Source organism: Manacus vitellinus, unplaced genomic scaffold (genome assembly GCF_001715985.3).
Source record: "Manacus vitellinus isolate BGI_N305 unplaced genomic scaffold, ASM171598v3 scaffold_0_pilon, whole genome shotgun sequence".
Classification (NCBI taxonomy): domain Eukaryota; kingdom Metazoa; phylum Chordata; class Aves; order Passeriformes; family Pipridae; genus Manacus; species Manacus vitellinus.
The window spans coordinates 10,414,724-10,434,042 of NW_021938789.1; positions in this window are offsets into that span (position 1 = coordinate 10,414,724).

The window sequence follows — 19,319 nt, forward strand, 5'->3', positions numbered from 1 at the left end:
TCCCCTGATGTCTCTTGCTCCTTTTGTGCTTGTGACTTTCCCAGGTATGGGATTTTGCACTTTCAAAGAAACTGTTTCAAGACAGCAGCTGTTTAAAAGCCATTATGCTACTTACTTAAGAAATTGTGTCTTCAAAATATTATTAAACTGTTTTTTACAGTAGTTGACTTACCTTGGTTCTGTCTTTAGCTTGCTGTTATGAACTGCTTAGAATCACAATAGAAAATGTTTGGCAAAAAATGACAGCTTGAGTCGATTTCTGAATGGCAATTTTTTTCTTTAGTTAACCTAAACTTTAAAAATTTTAAGCTGCAATATAAAGCAAAAGTAACTAAGTCCTAAAATATGTTTTAATTTAAAACATAACCATTAAAATAAAGGAGAACAAAAAGCAAAGATCTATTCACTATTACATGTGTAGCAAATCTACATGGAGAAATGGATGATCACACTCTCTCACCCTCACACATACTTGTTCACATTATAAATTAATGTGGAAGCCTTTCATTGGTGAAATGGGAGAGCCAGTTGTTTCCAATCACATGCACAATCGAAGCATGAGTGTAACTAATTATGCAGTCACTTGTATCTCAGATGGAAAATGGATTAACTCTCTGTGTACCACCTTTTTCCTCTCCAGCAGGGTCAACTAACATTTTAAGTCTTCGGATACATAATAAAAGACTCTTACACTTGAAATGTGAAAAAAAATGCCTGTGAAATGTTGCTTTTTTAGTGTGGTTACATGATGAATGGATTTCTTTGTTGTAAATTGAAGCAATCCACTGGATTGGGTGAATGAAAATGCGAAAAGAAGCGTTTTAGAATGCTTTGTTAGTATCAAAATATTTACATATATTTGTATAACCATAAACTTGATCTTGGAATTGTTGTTCTTTTTGCTTGTTGTGTGGTTTCCTTAGCAATCTATAAACATTACAAATGAAAATCTGAGCTCTCATTTCTTCTTTCAGCCTGACTTCAGTTTTAGAATGAGTAGAAATCATTCTTTCACTGTGGGTTTTTTTTTTAGTATTTAGTAAGATTTTATTTATTAGTCAGCTATATTTTAATTTAAATAGCATTTAAATTTAATTAAAATGTAAATTTAGTTTAAATTGAATTTAAATAGTAATTTAATTTGCTTCAATATGTCTTAGTTTCTTTATATGTTATATTTATATGTATATTAAGAATATATAATGAAATTATTTTGTACAGGTCATTAAATATATTGTGAAGATTTTCTGTGATATTATTTTGTTTAAATCAGACCATTTCTGTTTGTTTGGATGGTTATGACTAAAAAAAGCTCACTTATGCTCTGTGCTGTATGCTTCTTCACAGATAAACAGAATGAAATGTCTTGCTGTGTCAAATGTTATATTCACCAAAACGTAATATTTTATTAGAGAAACTGGTAAGAAAAACAAACCAAACAAATTTGAAGGTCAGGTGACACAGATTATATTGGTTACTCCCATTTAGCATCCCCATGAGTTTGAGAAAGTAGGCATAAACTGGAAGTGAAATTGAATTTGCTTTCTCATGTCAGTGTTGTAGTCGCTGGGCTGCAGAGTCTCAACAGCGTGTTTCCTTTGTGTTACTTTTTCATTTTGCACACAATATTTTAATGTTCATTAAAACAGACAGTGTCAGATGTGAATAACATTTTGGTCTGTGGGTTAGGACACCTGAGTTCCAGTACCTGGTCTGGAGAATGTTTAATAATTTATGCAAAGGAAAGAACCTCAAAAGGAAATATTGAGGAAGCTCATTGAAAGGGCCTTTGCAGCTTCTGCTTCCAGAGTTAACAGCTATCTTTGTATGGACATTGTGTATGGCAGCCGTAAGCAGTTCCTCCCGCAAATCAGGTCTCTAGAGCTATGAGAAGACTTCCAGAAATTCATACACAATTACTGAAACTCTTTGGTCTTGATCTAAGAAGAGGAATGAATTTATGCTGCTTATGTGCTTAATGAGATAAGTGTACTCTGGTTGTTTTTTTTAATAATAAAGAAAAGAAGAGTAAGAGATACTTCTCTCTAAGGTGATCTGGAATGTGAATCTAAAACAGATACACTGATTTTTCTCATTGGAGCTGTTTGTCTTTATTAAATAACAAATAGGTTCTTGACAATCTGTGCCTCAAGTTAGGAAATATGATTACCCCTGCTATTGTAGCAGTCAGCCTCTCCAATGCACACCTCTAATGAGGGAAGGACTTGCATATTTAGATCCCTAAGAAATGAGCAGAATAAATGCCCAGTAGGCACATGCATGTGAATATGATGCTTCTACACATTTAAAAGGTCTCTCTTATTAAACTGTTTTTTCCTAACCCTAAGGAAATCTTTAATTCGTCTTTGCATGAACATAAATACTTAAAAAACCCCAACACACACACACATAAGACAGAAGAGACAGAGGAAAAGAGAGAAGAATCACCTTTCTACATTCCTGAGTCAATGCCTGTACTAGAAATGCATGAGCTATTTACTCATAACCTTGGCCTCTCAGTTACAGTGAAACATTTCTGGTGCTTTTATTTCTACAGATTTTGTTGAACCAGATTTTGCAACTGAACTTTTCAGAGAAATCATCAACATAAGACTGAAAAAGAGCAGTAAGAACATGGGAGAGGACAGAAGTACTTCACAGTGAACATGTTTCTCTGAAGTCACTTTCAAAGTATTTACTGAAAGGCTTTCCTTTTTAACTACTTATCCGCTACAATGAACTGTGATAAACTCCTGCTATGATAGATAAAAAAACATATTTAGGGGAGTAGAGGAAGCCAGAGATTGTATGATTAGCATCGCTTTCCATATCCATTCCCTCTGAAGAATCCAGCAGTTCTCAAATAGCAACTGTGTTGGCTTTGCTGAGGAATGTTTCAGGAAGAATTGGAAAACACTGCTATCTTGTGGCTGAAGGGCGAACAACAACTGGAAAAGACTGTTTATTTCCTCACCTGCCTCTTAGGTCAGGCTTCGTGTCAATAACAAAAATATCTTTCATGAAAACTAGACTCTTAAAAAAATAGGTAATCTGTGAGACTTCGGAACTGGGATGACTGAAGAACTTCTCCAGATAAACAGAGTTTTCATCTGGTTATGACTTTTATGCTGCACTCCTAAATTCAGAATATCACTGTCAGGTTTTTGAATCCGGAGTTTACACACCCATCTGGCTACAAACAGTTTGATCATGCTGACTGGACATAAAGAGTGCTGCTGGTGTGTGTTATATGGAATTTTTGGGGAATATTTGTGAATGCTAGCTCATTGCAGGTTTTAGGTAGGACAAATAGGCATTTTAAGTTTTTAGAAGTTCTTTGCACTTTATTTTAGAAAGTTCAGGCCTTTGGTTTCAGATTTCCAGTGCTAAGGGATCACATTATCTTCTTTGGTCTTAGCCAACAACTTTTATCTTTCATACATCCTGTGATCTCCTGCAGACTGCTTGAATACGTAACTTCGACTGACTGCAATAATGCAGGGCTGATGTCTTTGTGATACCTTTCCATTGATTTCAGTGGAGTCCTGTGCAGTTTGGTAGAATGCAAAAATGTAGGTGTTAATTTTGTTTGTTAGTTACCACAGCAATCTCCTGTCAAGGAAAAATGTGCATTTAATTTCTGTCTATGCTTTCTGTTAGCTGTGAATTTTATTTCAGAGAATCATGGAATAGTTTGGGTTGGAAGGGACCTTACAGGTCATCTAGTTACAACCTCCCTGCTGTGGGCAGGGACAACTTTCACTAGACCAAGTTTCTCAGAGCCCCATCTAACCAGGCCTTGAACATTTTCAAGGATGGGCTAAAGAATTTCTTCCCAAGTAAAGAATGATCCTGTCTTAATTACACCTATTGTTTGTCTCTGTAATATGTCTTTTGTCACTGATAATCAATTTGCTGTCCCAATCCCAATGAAGCCTTCAATCCATAAAATTTCTTGGTTAGTTCATTAATATCTTCAATATTTTCAAGAGAAAACTAGAGGCTTTGGGGCAGTGACATCTTTCAAAATAAGGTGTTCTATTTAACTAGTATCTTTACTTCAGAAGAAAATAATGATTTTTTTGGAGGGAGTACTCTCACTATAGTGCTGGCTTCTAACATTTAAAGAATAAATATTAAATTTTTTTTCTTCCTGTAGGTTTGAAATCTTTTTTTTTTCTCAAACCAAAAAAACCAGCTTTTAATTCTGTCCTTATGCTGATCACACTAATCCACAAAATATGGCATAAATGAGACAGGAATTCAAATCATCAAGGACTAAAATTTTTAAGTGGTAGAGCTCAGGTCAAACTTTAACCCTCTGACACTAAACTTAAAATATTGTTCTCAGGATGTTGATAGTATCAAGTCAAAAAAGAAACAAGAACTGAACTGCCAGAAAGGACATAGTATGCCAGGGAGTAGGGAGTGCCTGCTTTGCATTAAATCCTTCAGCATGGAGCCCATCTGAAAAGCGAGGATTTGACAGAGTTGGTGTCACCAAGGTTGATTACATGTGATTCTGAGTGTTTTATGGTTGAAGGATTGCAGTGATTCTTAAATACAGAGGGAAGGAAGAACTAACAGAAGAAATAGGAAAACAGGAAATAGAATAGGAGTTCTGACAACTGAATTTTGCTTGTAAATAGGTCAGGAGTGGATTGGAAGACTGGCTGAAGGCTGAAGAACCCTTTCCGTTTATGTACATTGCTTTGAATCCCCCCAGACCTATGGTTTGTCATTGCAAGATGAAGATTGAGTCATCTCAGAATTTGAGACTTGTGATAACAGTGGATGGAATTCTGTCTCAAAAACCCAAATTGCTTGCTTTTTTTTTAGCTGCAGCAATTTTTCTTGTATGATGGAGAGCACCCTAGGTTCATGAGACTAGCTGTGCTCATATTCTGTGCTCTAGTACTGCACAGCAGAGTACTTGGTTAGAGTGTGTCTGCTGATATAAAAGTCATCCAACTACTTTGATTTCTTCCTCATTCCCCATTATCTAAAATATATGAAACCTTACTGTCCAATCCTAATTTCTTTCATATCCCTTAATTCTTAACATCTCTTCAAAGCATTGGTCATTCTGGGTGCTGGACATTGTGATGTGGATGGTTCAACAGTCGGGCTCCAGGCAGTCCTATCGAGCAAAATAAGTTAATGATGGGTTTGGAGTACTACATGTGTGGGTGTGGCACTTGGGGTTGTGGTTTATCGGTGAACACGGCAGTGCTGGGTTAATAGTTGGACCCAATGACCTTAGAGGTCTTATCCACCCTTAATGATTCTATGATTAGAATCTATGCAATGTGTCACAACAGGTACAAAAGTCCCTTCCGGATACAAATAATGGCAATTCTTTCTTACAAATTATCCTTTTACTGTGTTTAAATGCATATAAAATAGGGGTTACTGAAGGTTGACTGACTCCTTTAAAAGAGACCAACATATTCTCTTGGCTTGTTTAATCTTTGTAACAAATAAATATATGACCAATGTATGAATTTTTTGCCTTTGGACTCATTAGTTAGAATGCTTTTATTTCAGGTCCCTTTCTTCTAGAGCTTAGTTGCCTCAATGTACTGCATTTCAGATTAAATCTTTTCTAAAATTGTCTCTGTCCAAAGGAGCAAATGCAAAATACAAGGTCATTGTTAGAAGACTTTGTAATAATTTAAAAGATCTCTAGGTATGTGTACTGTATGTGTACTGTTTCTATGGTAGCAGTCTTTTGGCTGTTTCATTGTTGCTTTCCAGACTGGATGTGTATAAACCAGATGGCAAGTGGGTTGACATTTCAGTTTGAGTCATGCCAATTGAAATAGACAACCTCATGTTAAGTACGCTAATCCTTAATTGGAAAGTATATCCCACTTGGACTACTGAAGTTGCTGAGCTTTCATTGAAGGAGATTCCCTGCAAATCTGTTGAAATCTACTAGGATAAAGCAGCCTATAGAAGCAGGGCAAATACTGTTTTCTCTTGAAAGAGACTCACTGGGAGAAACTGCTATGATATTTAAGATTAGACAGTAGTTGTTTTTGGTTCTGTTGGGTGTTTTTTGTTGTGTGGGGTGCTTTGGGTGTTTGGGGTTTTTTGTTTGTTTCTTTTTTTTTTTCTTTTTTTCTTTTAAAGAAGAATGCCTTTTTGGATATGAGGACAGTATTTAATGAGGTCATAGGCATGCTGGATGAAGTGAAAAATACTGAAAGTTTGGCTTATGTTGACACCTTGGGTTTTTGAAAGTGGGCTCCAAGCCATACATCCAGAAGGCTGAGGAATCCTATAGGGGCTGCTCCTGCTGCTCAGAGAACTGATAATTCTAAATAGTAGGCTGCATCCTGTCTTCACATATCAGCACTAAGGAAAATGTAATACATGTTTAAGTTGAAGACACTGAGACACTGAATCCTATGTTTGTATAACAGTTAAAAAAAAAAGTTTTTTTTCCCAATTTTTTTCTATGAAGACTCTTGAAGGACAGAACAGATAAATTGACTTAAACGTTTGGGAAAAGATGGAATAATTAATTGTAATGATATTTCTTTTTACAATTTGAATGAGAAATTTAAGCAGAATTTAAGGTTTTCTTTTTTTTAAGGACTAACTTTAAAGGATCAGGTGATCTCCTCTAGTTTTATCTTAAGTTCTTCTCCTTTACTCCTCATACTTAACATCTCCAAATGAGAGGCAGGAGAAGATAAGGGAACGTTTTAAAAGCACTTGAATTTTCTCGTTTGAAATGAAGCATTTATTCTGAAAGTTCGATGATGTTGAAAGTTCAATGAATTACATGGGGTACTTGGTAAAATTTAAGAGTTTAAATCTCTGAAATAATTAATAGGAGGAGGATAGGAACTCTGGAAATCATCTGAGCCATGTTTTGGCTCAAGATTGAATAAGGACTTTATTGAAGAAGTTTTGCATTATTCTAGGAGTTTTGAAAAATCAACTTTCAGTTTCCTACAAATCTCTGCTAACGCAGCTGCAGAGACAGGGTGGCATGTAAGTGACATGCCTAGGGCATAAAACCCCTTTTGTTAAAATACTGCGGCAAAATTTGACTTGTTGCTTGTGCAGATTTAGCAAAGGATTTAAAAGATCTACAACTGCCCACTTACATATTCTGCTGTAAAGTATGTATTTTCTGATTTTTGAGATGCTGCAATTACTGCACGTCTGGCAAATTTTTCTCATCCATAATTTGGCTGTATCCATCCTGGCTCTGCATAGTGTGTTTCTCCTCTCTGTGGCTGGAATAAGCCATATGGATTAAGTTCTGTGGTTTGGCAGATAAAACCTATGAGAACCTATGTCTGTGCTGCTAGTCTTTTGCCAATGCAATATCATAGGTTTATTAAGTAGTCCTGATGTTGAATAAAAGGCAAGTGTAACACCCCTTTCATCTCAGACTGTGTAAGGAAGGTACACTTCGAGTTTTCTCTGGTTCCCGCAAGTGCTGCACAGAAGCTGGGAGTCAGAGAAGTCATAGTGTCACACAGGGGACATTTGAATTGCCACTTTTCAAGCAGTCCAACAGTTGATGAGTCAATAGATAAAGGGTTAGGAGGGTTGGATTCTTCTTAGCATTTATTCTACGGTGTCTGCATCTGTAGGGAGCCTTGAAGATTACAAGATTATGTAAGGATCTCAACCTGCCATAGTTTGGCTAACAGACATGAATCTCTGAGTGTGGACAGAGACAGCTGATAGATTTTGATGGGAAATAGCAAAGGTACAAATCAAAAGGCATTCATTTTTTATTAGGCAAATGAAGCTTGAGCCTCTGAGTTCAACCTTTCTTGAGTTCAATCTCTACATTTAATTCTCAAAGAGAATTAAATTGCGTATATGCTATGCATCACTTACAGGTGAGTAGAATGAGTCCTCCTATACAAAAGTATTTATCATTGTGACTGCAGCTGCAGAATTGGGTACATTTTCTGCTTTCAGATGAGAAAAAACATGGTGGGAAAAATAAATGAAACCTGGCTGAAGCCCATTTGCAGAAGAATGCTTCAATAAGTTGGGTTGCTTTATATTTTGTTCTTCTTTGTCAGATACTTGCTGGAGAAGAAATTCAAAACTCCATAGAGAGATTCGGTGTCCTATTTCAGTCTATTGTAATTGTTTTGAGCACATTCTCATCCTGCAGGTGCTATGTGAACAAAAAGAATAGATAAGGAGCAAGCACTAAAGTCCCTGAAAACGGCAAACTGTTATACTTAATCTTGTTTCATAACATAGAATTAAATTATTTAAATATTTTAATTGATACAGATTCATAGACCAGACAATGTTTAAGCTTTCAGAGGATTTCTATTTTTGATGAATCAGTACTACCTTTTATACTAGTTCTGAATACAAGTTGTTCTATTCACTTACAAATGTAGTAGCTACATAATTTTGCAGCTTGTGGAAGTGTTAGGGATCCAAGAGAATCATGGAATCTCATTACTTATTTGATTGGTCACACTTTGTCATCTTGTAATAGCTATTTATGATATAATCCAGTAAACTCTAAGAAATACTTAGTGGTTTAACTATCCTATTATCTATGTAGGTGCATAATTTTGCTCCCCTAGAAAAAATTTTGAAACAGCCCAATGACTTACATGCAGTAATGAAGTGGAATCTGAAGTAATCAGTTGTGCCTGCTAGCAGAAGTGTAAGAATCTGGGACTTAAGCAGCACATGTAAAATTATTTAAAAACACTGCATATATATGATTTGATTTACCCATTTTGTTCAGTGAGAGTTATTGTTACTTTTAAAAACCTCTAGTAAATGCATTTTTTATACACTCTAAGGTGAAATTTAGAAACAAAGGCACACATCTTAATTCAGAAGTTCAAGTCCATAAAGACCTTAGTATATGGAAGCTGCAGATTAGAGCATGAAAAGTGATCAGTGGACATGGTGACAGATTTGTATAAATGATCAAAACTACAGAAGATGACAAGAACAAAAGTCCAGGGATTACTCTGAGCTTCTTAACACTTTGGACTCACAGGAACTGATACTTTATGGCCTCCTGAAGAGCCCAGTACTCTCAGAACATGGACTGGTGAGGTTCTGTTACTAGCACACTACTGTTCAGAATTCTCTAGCTGTATATATACTTGGCAAAGCTCATCTGTTAGAGGACAGCTTATATTTTTCTTACTTGCTGAATATTCAATTGTCTGGTATCCTGATGTAGGACTTTGGTAATAGCCAGAAGTCTGTTTCAGCTTTAGCTTAAAGTGAGTGTATTAAAAGATATCAAATACAGGCATCTGAACTTTGAGACTGAAATATGTTACATGAAAGACAGATTGCATCTGTTGAGTGGAAAAGTTTAAAAGAAAGGTTTTGAAAACAGACCCCTTCTCTGCTCTGCTCTCTCCTGGTAGAGTGTATTTTTTTCCCCTTTTGTCTGACTTTGTAGTTCAGGAACTTTCTCTGACTTCCTTGGTTGCAGCAAACTATATACAGCCCTGTCTTGGACCCTGGGAAAGTTTCCTTCTTTCTGTCTTCTTTTGACTCTGGGTTTGTTCTCCTAACAACCAAGTTCCCTGTTTCACTCAGAGAAAGTACTAGTTTTGCCCACAGACTTTTTCTATCCTCCAACTGAGAAGTTTCTCTCACCTTTAGCATACTTAGTTGTTTGTGGTGCTAGATCTCTCTAGAGGTTCTGCTTGACCTGTGATGAAATAAGCAGAATAACTTCTTCCTTGCTGTTTACTCTTAAACAAAACATAAAACATGAATTGCAAATAAACTAAGACAGCAGGTGTTTGCACTCCTCCATATTTGCCGCCAAACACGGATTTGAACTGAGAAGCAGGTGGTATCATTCAGTCAAATTTCAGTCAAGAAGCATGCAATTTTTCCTCACGTTGTACTTGCTTCATGATAAATGCAAATATATTTGTAACCTTTGAACATTTGTAACCTCTGAAAAAAACATTTTTGTTGTCAGTTTGCTCAATAACAGCACCTGGAACTTATTCACTCAGTCATTCATTGCTTGCCACTGCTAAGCCCTCTTGTGACCCTGCTGAGGGAAGATATGGCTCTCCAGAGGTGTGCCGTGGTTTCAGAGGGGAAGCAAGGTGTTAGAAAGATTTATTTTAGCAAGTTTCAAAATACTGACATAGTTCATGTTTGCACCTGTTGTCCCATATTTCAAAAACTGGCCTGTCTTTGAAGAAGTGTTTGAGTGTATGCCTGGTTTTAGCAATTCTTGCCATCCCTGACTATCCCTGTCACCCCCTCACTGGGCCTTTCCACAGTCTTTCCATGGCCCGGGACCCCATTTCCTGTTCTACTCTGCACTGGTGCAACCTCACCTTGAATATTTCATGCAGTTTTGGGCACCACAATATAAGAAAGATATTAAGCTGTTAGAGTGTCCAAAGGAGGGCAACGAAGATGGTGAAGGGCCTTGAGAGGAAGCCGTATGAGGGGCGGCTGAGGGTACTTGGTCTGTTTGTCCTGGAGGAGACTGAGGAGAGACCTCATTACAGTTACAAGTTCTTGTGAGGTGAAGAGGAGGGACAGGCACTGATCTCTTCTCTGTGATGACCAGTGACAGGACCCAAGGGAATGGCCTGAAGTTGCGTCAGGGGAGGCTTAGTTTGGATGTCAGAAATAGGTTCTTTACCCAGAGGGTGGTTGGTCACTGCAACAGGCTCCCCAGGGAAGTGATCACAGCACCAAACCTGGCAGAGTTCAAGAAGCATTTGGATGACACTTTCAGATGCACAGTGTGACTCTTGGGGATGGTCCTGTCCAGGGCCAGGAGCTGGACTCAATGATCCTTTTGGGCCCCTTCCAACATGGCATATTCTGTGACTCTGTGATTCAGCCCCCAAAGCCTGACAGTCCCTGTCCTAGTGATGCTCCAAGAGGGTTGGTCTACAGTTTCCCACAGCCCTGCCTGCCCTTGGGTCCTAAAGAGCTGAGCACACCCATAGGCCCATGTGCTATCACCAGCGGGCTTGTCTGAGAGCTGGGTCACAGCCTCCAGGCTGCCCAGCTTCCTTCTGGTGCAGTAGGATGGGCACTGGCGAGGAAAATGCCGTGTTGGCAGGCAAGATGTGGATTGCTTTGTAGAGTTTGAGTAAGTTATTTAATGTGTTTAACAACTAGGCTTAACTTTCGTGAAACTGCACAAGACTTATTTATTGCTAATGATAGCTTGACTATATTATACTATTTTGTGTGTGCTTTTGTATGTGCATGTATGGGCATTTGTATAAAATACACAACATATTTAGGCATTTTGTAATAGTCATTATATCTTTAACCAACTAATTTATAAGGGAGATAGTTAAACAACAGTAAACCCTACTATTTAGAATATTAACAGATGTTGTTTCCACATGCAGCTCAAATATTGGGACATACTTCCATACTTTGATTATTTCTGTGTGTCAACACATGAAACAATACTCCTAAGAATATTTATTGTCTTGTCAAAAGCTGCAGTTTCAACAACTAAAACTGAACAGCAATTAAGACAATTCATTCTGGTGGTGGAAACATTTTTCACTGTAGCTATAGCATTTTACAAATGCTTCCTTAATTCTTTGTCGGTTCCTGCCATGTAGAAGTTGGATAGCTCCACCAGGAATGTACTGGAATTGAAATCCGTATGGAAGAAACATTGCCTTGTATGGGAAAAAGAATTCTGATAGAAAAAAAAACAATTGTTTTTTTTTCCTTCCAGAAAGCTGGTTTCATACTAAGGGCATCTTCTGTGTGCCAATTACTTTTAAAGAAATGTCTTCAGCCTCCTGCTGCTTCATTCTCGGATTTGAGTAAACTTATGCAAATAAAGGCACCATGGATTAATATACTAGCTGGAAAACAATACAGTAATGTCAAAGCTTTTTTGTCACAGTGGAAAGAATGGAAACTGAAGAGTGCATGAAACAAAACATGCACTAGCAGAGAAAGTCCTAATAGAAATCACAGAAAATATATGAGGGACCTAACTGGAATAAAAGCTTGTCACCAGGAATAAATGCTTACCATAACAAATTTTTTCTATGGCTGTTTATGCTTTCAAGGTTACTTCCTTAGTCCATTCTTCAGGTTTGTGTCATTAAACATTTTTTACTTTCATATCCATTTACTTTTAACTTCTGGAGAAAGCTTTATTTAAATAACATCCTTACAATTGAAATTGTGTGGGTGTGTGAACTTCCCACAGAAGACAGAGAAGATGACTCTTGATCTTTCAAATGTTTTATTTCCATAAGCTTTTAGGCAGAATATGAGAGAAAGGAAGGGGAAAATGCTTAGATTGAAAAATTGACTTAGAATTGGAAATACAATTCAGGGTAAAACATATTACAGTACATTTGGCTTCATCACTGGCTAAGATCATAAATCTAAGAAACTTCAGAGCAGTACTCTCTGTGTATCTCAAAGTCAGATGTTTCAGTTGAAATTTCTCGCATTAATAAAGTTGACTGATGACAAAGCCAAACATTGTTGCAACAGATTTGGCATTTTGGGTAAAGTGTTTCCTTAAAAAAATCAAAACCCTGATTGCCTCCCAAAACTTGTACTGGCATTAGTGTGAACACACTCTCTGACTATACTTTACCATATGTAGTGGGTTGACCCTGGCTAGATGCCAGATGCCCACTAGAGCTGCTCTCTCCCTCCACTCTGCAACTGGACAAAGGAGAGAAAAAAACCAAAACAGTGAAGGATTCATGAGTTGAGATAAGAGCTGGGAGACTGATTAACTTCACAGGCAAAACAGACTCAAAATGGGAATATTAATTAAATTTATTACTAACAGAACCAGAGCAAAAGAGTGAGAAGTAAAATAATCTTCAAAACACCTTCCCCTCACCTCTCCTTCCATCTAAGTTCTTCCTCCTCGCCCCCAGTGATGCAGGGGGACGGGGAATGGGGGTTATGGTCAGTTTTGTTTATGCTGCTGCTCAGGGAGAGGAGTCCTTCCCCTGCTCCTGTGGGGGTCCCTCCCGCGGGAGACAGTCCTTCATGGACCTCTCTGGCATGAGTCCATCCCTTGGGCAACAGTTCTTCATGAAACTGCACCATGGGGTGCAGTCCTTCATGAATGGGTTGCCCACAGGGCCATGAGTCCTGCCTGGGAGAAAACTGCTCCAGCATGGGCTCCTTTCTCCATGGGCTGCAGGTCCCTGGCAGGACCCTGATCAATCATGAGCTTTCCATGGGGTCACAGCCTTCTTCAGATATACATCTGTTCTGCTGTGGGTCTCCTTCATGGGCTGCAGGTGGGTCTCTGCACCCCGATGGTCCCCCATGGGCTGCAGGGGCACAGCTGCTCCACCATGGGCTGCACCACGGGCTGCAGGGCCTCAGCTCCAGTGCCTGGAGCACCTCCTGCCCCTCCTTCTGCACTGACCTTGGTGTCTACACTGTTGTTCAAATGTTCTCACTCTGCTCTTCCCTGGCTGCAATTTCATCTGTGCAATAACTTTCTGTTCTTAAATATGTTATCACAGAGGTGTTACTATCACTTCTGATTGGCTTGGCCTTGGCCAGTGGCAGGAAGCACATCCTGGAGCCAGCTGGCATTGGGTCTCAGAGAGGGGAAGCTTCTAGCAGCTTCTAACAGAACCACCCTTGTATCCCCCCTGCTACCAAAATCCCACCACAGAAACCCACTACGCCAGAGTAAGTCTTTAACTCTGCTATTAGTGAAACAATGAAACATCCATGGAGGATTTATAGAGCACTTCCTCTTTGAACCCCTTCCTTGTGTCTTTTCAGGGAAAGTTTTCAGGACAAAATGGGTCAAAAAACCAGACAGCTGTTTTTTGAGGTGTCTGTATTTAGTAAAATATTGTTTCCATTGTTTGGACTGTCCCTAGGATTGAATCTTCACTTAAGAGGAAATTTGGTCCATAGTGAAGCAGCTAGGCTCTGTATCAGTACTGGCTTTGGGTTCCTCTTACACTGTGTTTCCAGGAGTTTAAATAGCAAAAAGCGTTCTCATTCTAAACTAAACATTTCCACAAATGAAAATTGTGTATTTATCATTAACTATCTATTTGACTGTGCTAGCATTGTTAGTGGCAGTAATGTCCATCATAAGTAATAGCTACTCAGCATAAACCTGAAGCGTAAGGGGTGCCCAGTAGTATTGGAACAACTTTTATTCTCCACCCAGATGTACGGAGCAAGGCACATCATCTTTTTGACATGATCTCGGTTTTGAAATGATCACTTCTATCTGATAAATATCCCGTGCTGTGAATGAGGTCAGGTAATTTGTTTCTTCTATCAAGACATTACAATTCATAGCAAGATTCTCTGATGTCTTCAATTTCTCTCACAAAAAAAAAAGTTCTGCTTTTTGTGGTGTTCTAGGGAAAGATATTATCTGCAGTCTCTTCCTCACAATTTCAAGTGGTGGTGGTAGTAGCAGGTTTGATGCTTTGCTTCTTATTGGATAGGATTACACAGGAAATTGGTAGGCCGGTTTTCAGATGACCTCCACTGAGATTTTGGAATTTGAAATGGTTTCTCAGATCCCCCTGTGGCTCATTCTTCACTTGGCAACTGCCAAGATTCTGTAGATGTCCATGCAGAGTTTGGGAGCTGTAGTGGCCTTCCTCCTGCATCCCAGTTAGTCTTGCATTTCATAGCCTGAACAGTTACTGGCCAGTAGCCGCCGCTGTGTCTCATGATGCCATGGAGTTAAAATAGCTCCAAGCTCTTTTAGGACCCTCTTACCTGTTCATATCCAAGCCATCTGGCTGGGTAAAGCTGAAAGATCAGGAGGTCAGCATGGAAGTTCAAATTACCCTTACTGAGCCTTTGGAGCCTCTCAGCTCCCAGCTGTCTGGGATCTCAGCCAGTGCAGAACCCCTCCAGGATCTCCTGATAATTCAAAAGGTAGATGAAAACACCAAATTACTTGTATATATAAAAGAAAAAAAACACATTAGTTTCTAGATTAGTCATTGCTCATGGGAGGTCTGACTCATGAACACTTAAGGCTTGGGAATGGTAATACTGCAGTCACTGTGCTTTCTATTTCATACATAAAACTTGTATTCATGCAAAGTGAATTCATTGAAAAGTTACCCAACTTGAAGTCCAAATTCAGAGTCACAGTTTAAAGCTCAGCTTGAACATTGGCAATTGTGTTATGCCTTTAAATGAGGGTGACACAAACTGCTCTTTCCCTCCTCAGAACATGACAATCTGGTTAACCTTTGCAGTTCCCATTTAAGGTTTCTCAAAAGTGAAGGACAGGGTGGGATGCTATGAGACTGCAAGATGGAGTGGCTGCCATGTGCAGTGAATGGACCATAAGCTAGAATCACCACCAGTTGTTAAGTGGTGCTGTTAACCTGTGTAAAATAGTATGACTTTGTTTATGTGGCTTTGAGCTGCCAAAGACTGTCTCTCAGCCTTGCCACACTGCCACTCCTGTATTACCTGTGTGATCTTTGCAGTGCTTACCATACCCACACTATTTCCAAGACCCATGCTCATCTTTATAGCAGGACATGAGAGCTTGATATTTTGTCATATCTCTTCACGGAATTGCAAAATCACAGAATATGCCCAGTTGGAAGGGACCCACAAGGATCACTGAGTCCAAGTCCTAGCCCTGCATAGGACCATCCCCAAGAATCACACCATGTGCTTGACAGCCCTTTTGAACTCTGCCAGGCTTGGTGCTGTGACCACTTCCCTGGGGAGCCTGGTCCAGTGACCAACCACTCTCTAGCTGAAGAACTTTTTTCTAATATTCAACCTAAACCTCTCCTGACACAACTTCAGGCCATTTCCTTGGGTCCTGTCACTGGTCATCACAGAGAAGAAATCAGTGCCTGTCCCTCCTCTTCCCCTCACAAGGAAGTTGTAACTGCAATGAGGTCTCCCCTCAGTCTCCTCTTCTCCTGGTTGAACAGACCAAGTGACCTCAGTTGCTCCTCATAGAGCTTTCCCTCAAGGCCCTTCACCATCTTCATTGCCCTCCTTTGGAAACTCTCTAATATCTGAATATCTTTCTTACATTGTGGCACCGAAAACTGCACACAATATTCAAGGTGAGGCCACACCAGTGCAGAGCACAGTGGGACAATCCCCTCTCTTGACCGACTGGTGATGCTTTGCCTGATGCCCCCCAGGACAGGGGTGGCCCTCCTGGTTGCCAGGGCACTCCTGACTCATATTCAACCTGCCATTGACCAGGACCCCCAGGTCCCTTTCCATGGCACTGCTTTCCAGAATCTTATTCCCCAGTCTGTCCGTACATCTGCGGTTGCCCTGTCTCAGGTGCAGAATCTGGCACTTGCCCTTGTTGAACTTCATATTTGGTGATTGCCCAGTCCTCTAATTTATCAAGGTCTCTCTGCAGGGCCTCCTTGCCTTCAAGGGAGTCAACAGCTCCTCCTAGTTTTGTGTCAGCTGTTGCTCCTCACCCTGTTGGCTCTAAGTGATAGAGGACTAAAACTTGAGACAACATGCCTTATTGTTGTCAGCCTGTTCAGAGGAGAATTGCCTAGAAGGATGACTAATGTGGCTAATACCCCATCTATGATCTTAAATATAATCAAAAGCCTTTAATTAGTGTTTCTGAATTTACTCAATTAAAAAAAATTATGCACAGAAGTGGGTGTATCTTTAGCACCATTCCTAGTGTAAGATATATTAGCTTTTAGAAGCACCCACCTCTATTAATTTCAGAGGTAAGACTATTAGCTGTGAGTAAATATCTCAACTTTAGCACAAGAACTGAAACCTGCCCTGAACTGGGAGATGAAAACTAGTGAAGTGTGATATTTCTAGGACGCAGTATCACTTCCAATTTTTAATTTTTTTTTAACATTTAATTTCCTCAGATTTGTTCATTAGTAAGCTAAAGAGTGCAAAGCAGTGAATGCTGCCCACCATAGACTGTTTTTCGCCATACAGATAATCAAAAGTGATATTGAACTGCTAGAATAGGCAGGCAAATGACAGCTTGGATGTCCAGCAAGCCTAGTGGCATTTCTTTTGTTTTGTCTTGGCTTTAGTTTTTCTTAGCTCTAGTGTTCCTCCTCACATCATAAGGAGACACAGCAATTCTATAAACAATTTCACAAGCATGAAGGCCAAAGAGAAACTACTGGTGCAAGAGAGCATGAAAAATTGATCCATACGGGTCACTAGTCTTCACACTCATCGGATCTCTTTCTTTATGCAAATTCACTACAACTTGAAGAATAACTACTCGTAAATTAGTTAATCAGGCAAGGAGGAGCCTTTCTGAACTACATCTGATATCACACTATGCCTAGGTAACTAAGCTATTGTCTCTCTCAAAGAAAAAAATTCCTGGATACCCGGATATTCATAATCATTAGAATACAACCATTGTTAGCTTAATATGTGGTAGATTAGTCTTCAGGCATTTTTGCCTTTTTTTTTTTTCTTTTAATTTTTCCCCCAAGTATAGCCAGTACCAAATATTTCCATTTATTTAGTTATGTGAAAAGGATCACAGATCCATATTATCTCCTTACTAAAATATTTGAGATAAATAGAAGACTGACTCTGATGCTAACCTTAAGCTCTAATTATTTTTTTTTCTAATTAATGGCTTTGCTTTTTAATGCTTGTGAAACACATTCTATGCTTGAAAAAAAAGAGCACTAGATTTTGGGTACAATACAATGCAATTTTTAAATAAATCCCCAAATCTGAATTTCTGCTCTAGTTGCTGAATACAATTTTGACTCGACTGTGCAGCTCCAAATCTCAGCTACTGTATGGAGAGTTGTTGAAACAGCAGATGGCGCTCAATAATCTGTAGGATTTTTAATCACTTTTTAGAAACAAAAAGTTTTTTTTAAACCTATTCTCTTCAAATTAAAGTAAGGGTAAATTTAATGGCAGCAATGCTATAAATTACATCATTCTAATCTCCACTGAAGGGGTCTGCTGCACAAGAAGCAGGCTGATTAGAGATTAGAAACTCACTCAAACTGTGAATTTTTCTTTTTTCACAGTGCAAATGCTTTTGAGTGGTACACTTGTCAGGTTACTGCTAAATGTCCTGAATTATATTCTTGTTTTTTAATTTGTCCAAGTGTTTGATTACTTATTGTTCTTTGATTTTGTTGTCAACAACCATGACAGTCTCGACTATTAAATTTCTACAAAGAGATAAATCACTCTGACTTGACTACACATGGTATCTAATTATGACTTTCTGTGGTTTTGATGTAAAGACACTAATTTTTAAGGGTGGTTTTTTTTTTTTTTTGGTTTTCATGTTAAAAATAAATTTCTGCTGAACAATCTCTTAGTATCTGTCTCTCTATGAAATGTGGGGAGATGAAATCCATCCCTTCCAGTATTTTCCACTGGCAAAACAACTGTCACATACAGTCTACAGCAGTCTTGTAGCAAAAGTCCCCTTTGTGTGAGATGGAGGATTAGCTGCTACTCTTAATACAACTGTTAAACATCTGAGCCTAAAGTCAGGACTAAAGAGGGAAGACGGATGAAAGGTAAGGATTCTAGCCTGGACTTCAGAAGATCAAGTTCAGTTTCTGGCCTTAAAGATGTCCTGTGTGGCCTTGGATAACTTTTAAATACTCAAATAAATGCAGTGCCAACAGTCAGACATCTCAGTCTGTGCTGAAGATACGTACCTTAATCCTTCTGTTCCTGAGTTCTCCACTTACAAAATGGAAAAAGTAAGACTGCTCTACTTGCAAGGATAAATGTTATGCAGTACAGGTGTTACTGTACTATGGGGTAGGAAGTAGACCAAAGTACCTAAAATTGATATCTAACTCAATATATTTGGAGGAGTGGTGATGGAGGGAATCTCTATCCTGTAGAGCACAATGGTTGCATGTGTATGTGCTTATTCTAATCAATCTTCCTAAAACTACTGTAGCCATAAAACAAGCAATATGGACAAGAGGAACAGAAGTTCATAGTTTACTGACATTCAGTGGAAACTAAATTCTGTTACTCTCCTTTGAAAATACTCTAAACATATAAAGAATTAGCAAAAAGATGGTAAACAGAACTTGGTTTTATGCATTCCCATGTTTTTTTTTTTTTTGAAAAGCAAATCTATTTTAATCAGTGAAATGAAGTCTTGATGAGATCTATATTGGAATATTTATGACTACTTATGTAACTGCGCATCCAGTCTAATATGTTACAAAGGGTTTTCTGGCTGTGCTATTTCTACTTAAGACTGTCTGTCCCATTTTTCTTTCCATTTTTATATTCCACCCAATCTTCAGCTTCATTGTGCAGTTTTAGATGGCTACCAAACTCAGAATGGTTTAACATATTGGATGGTT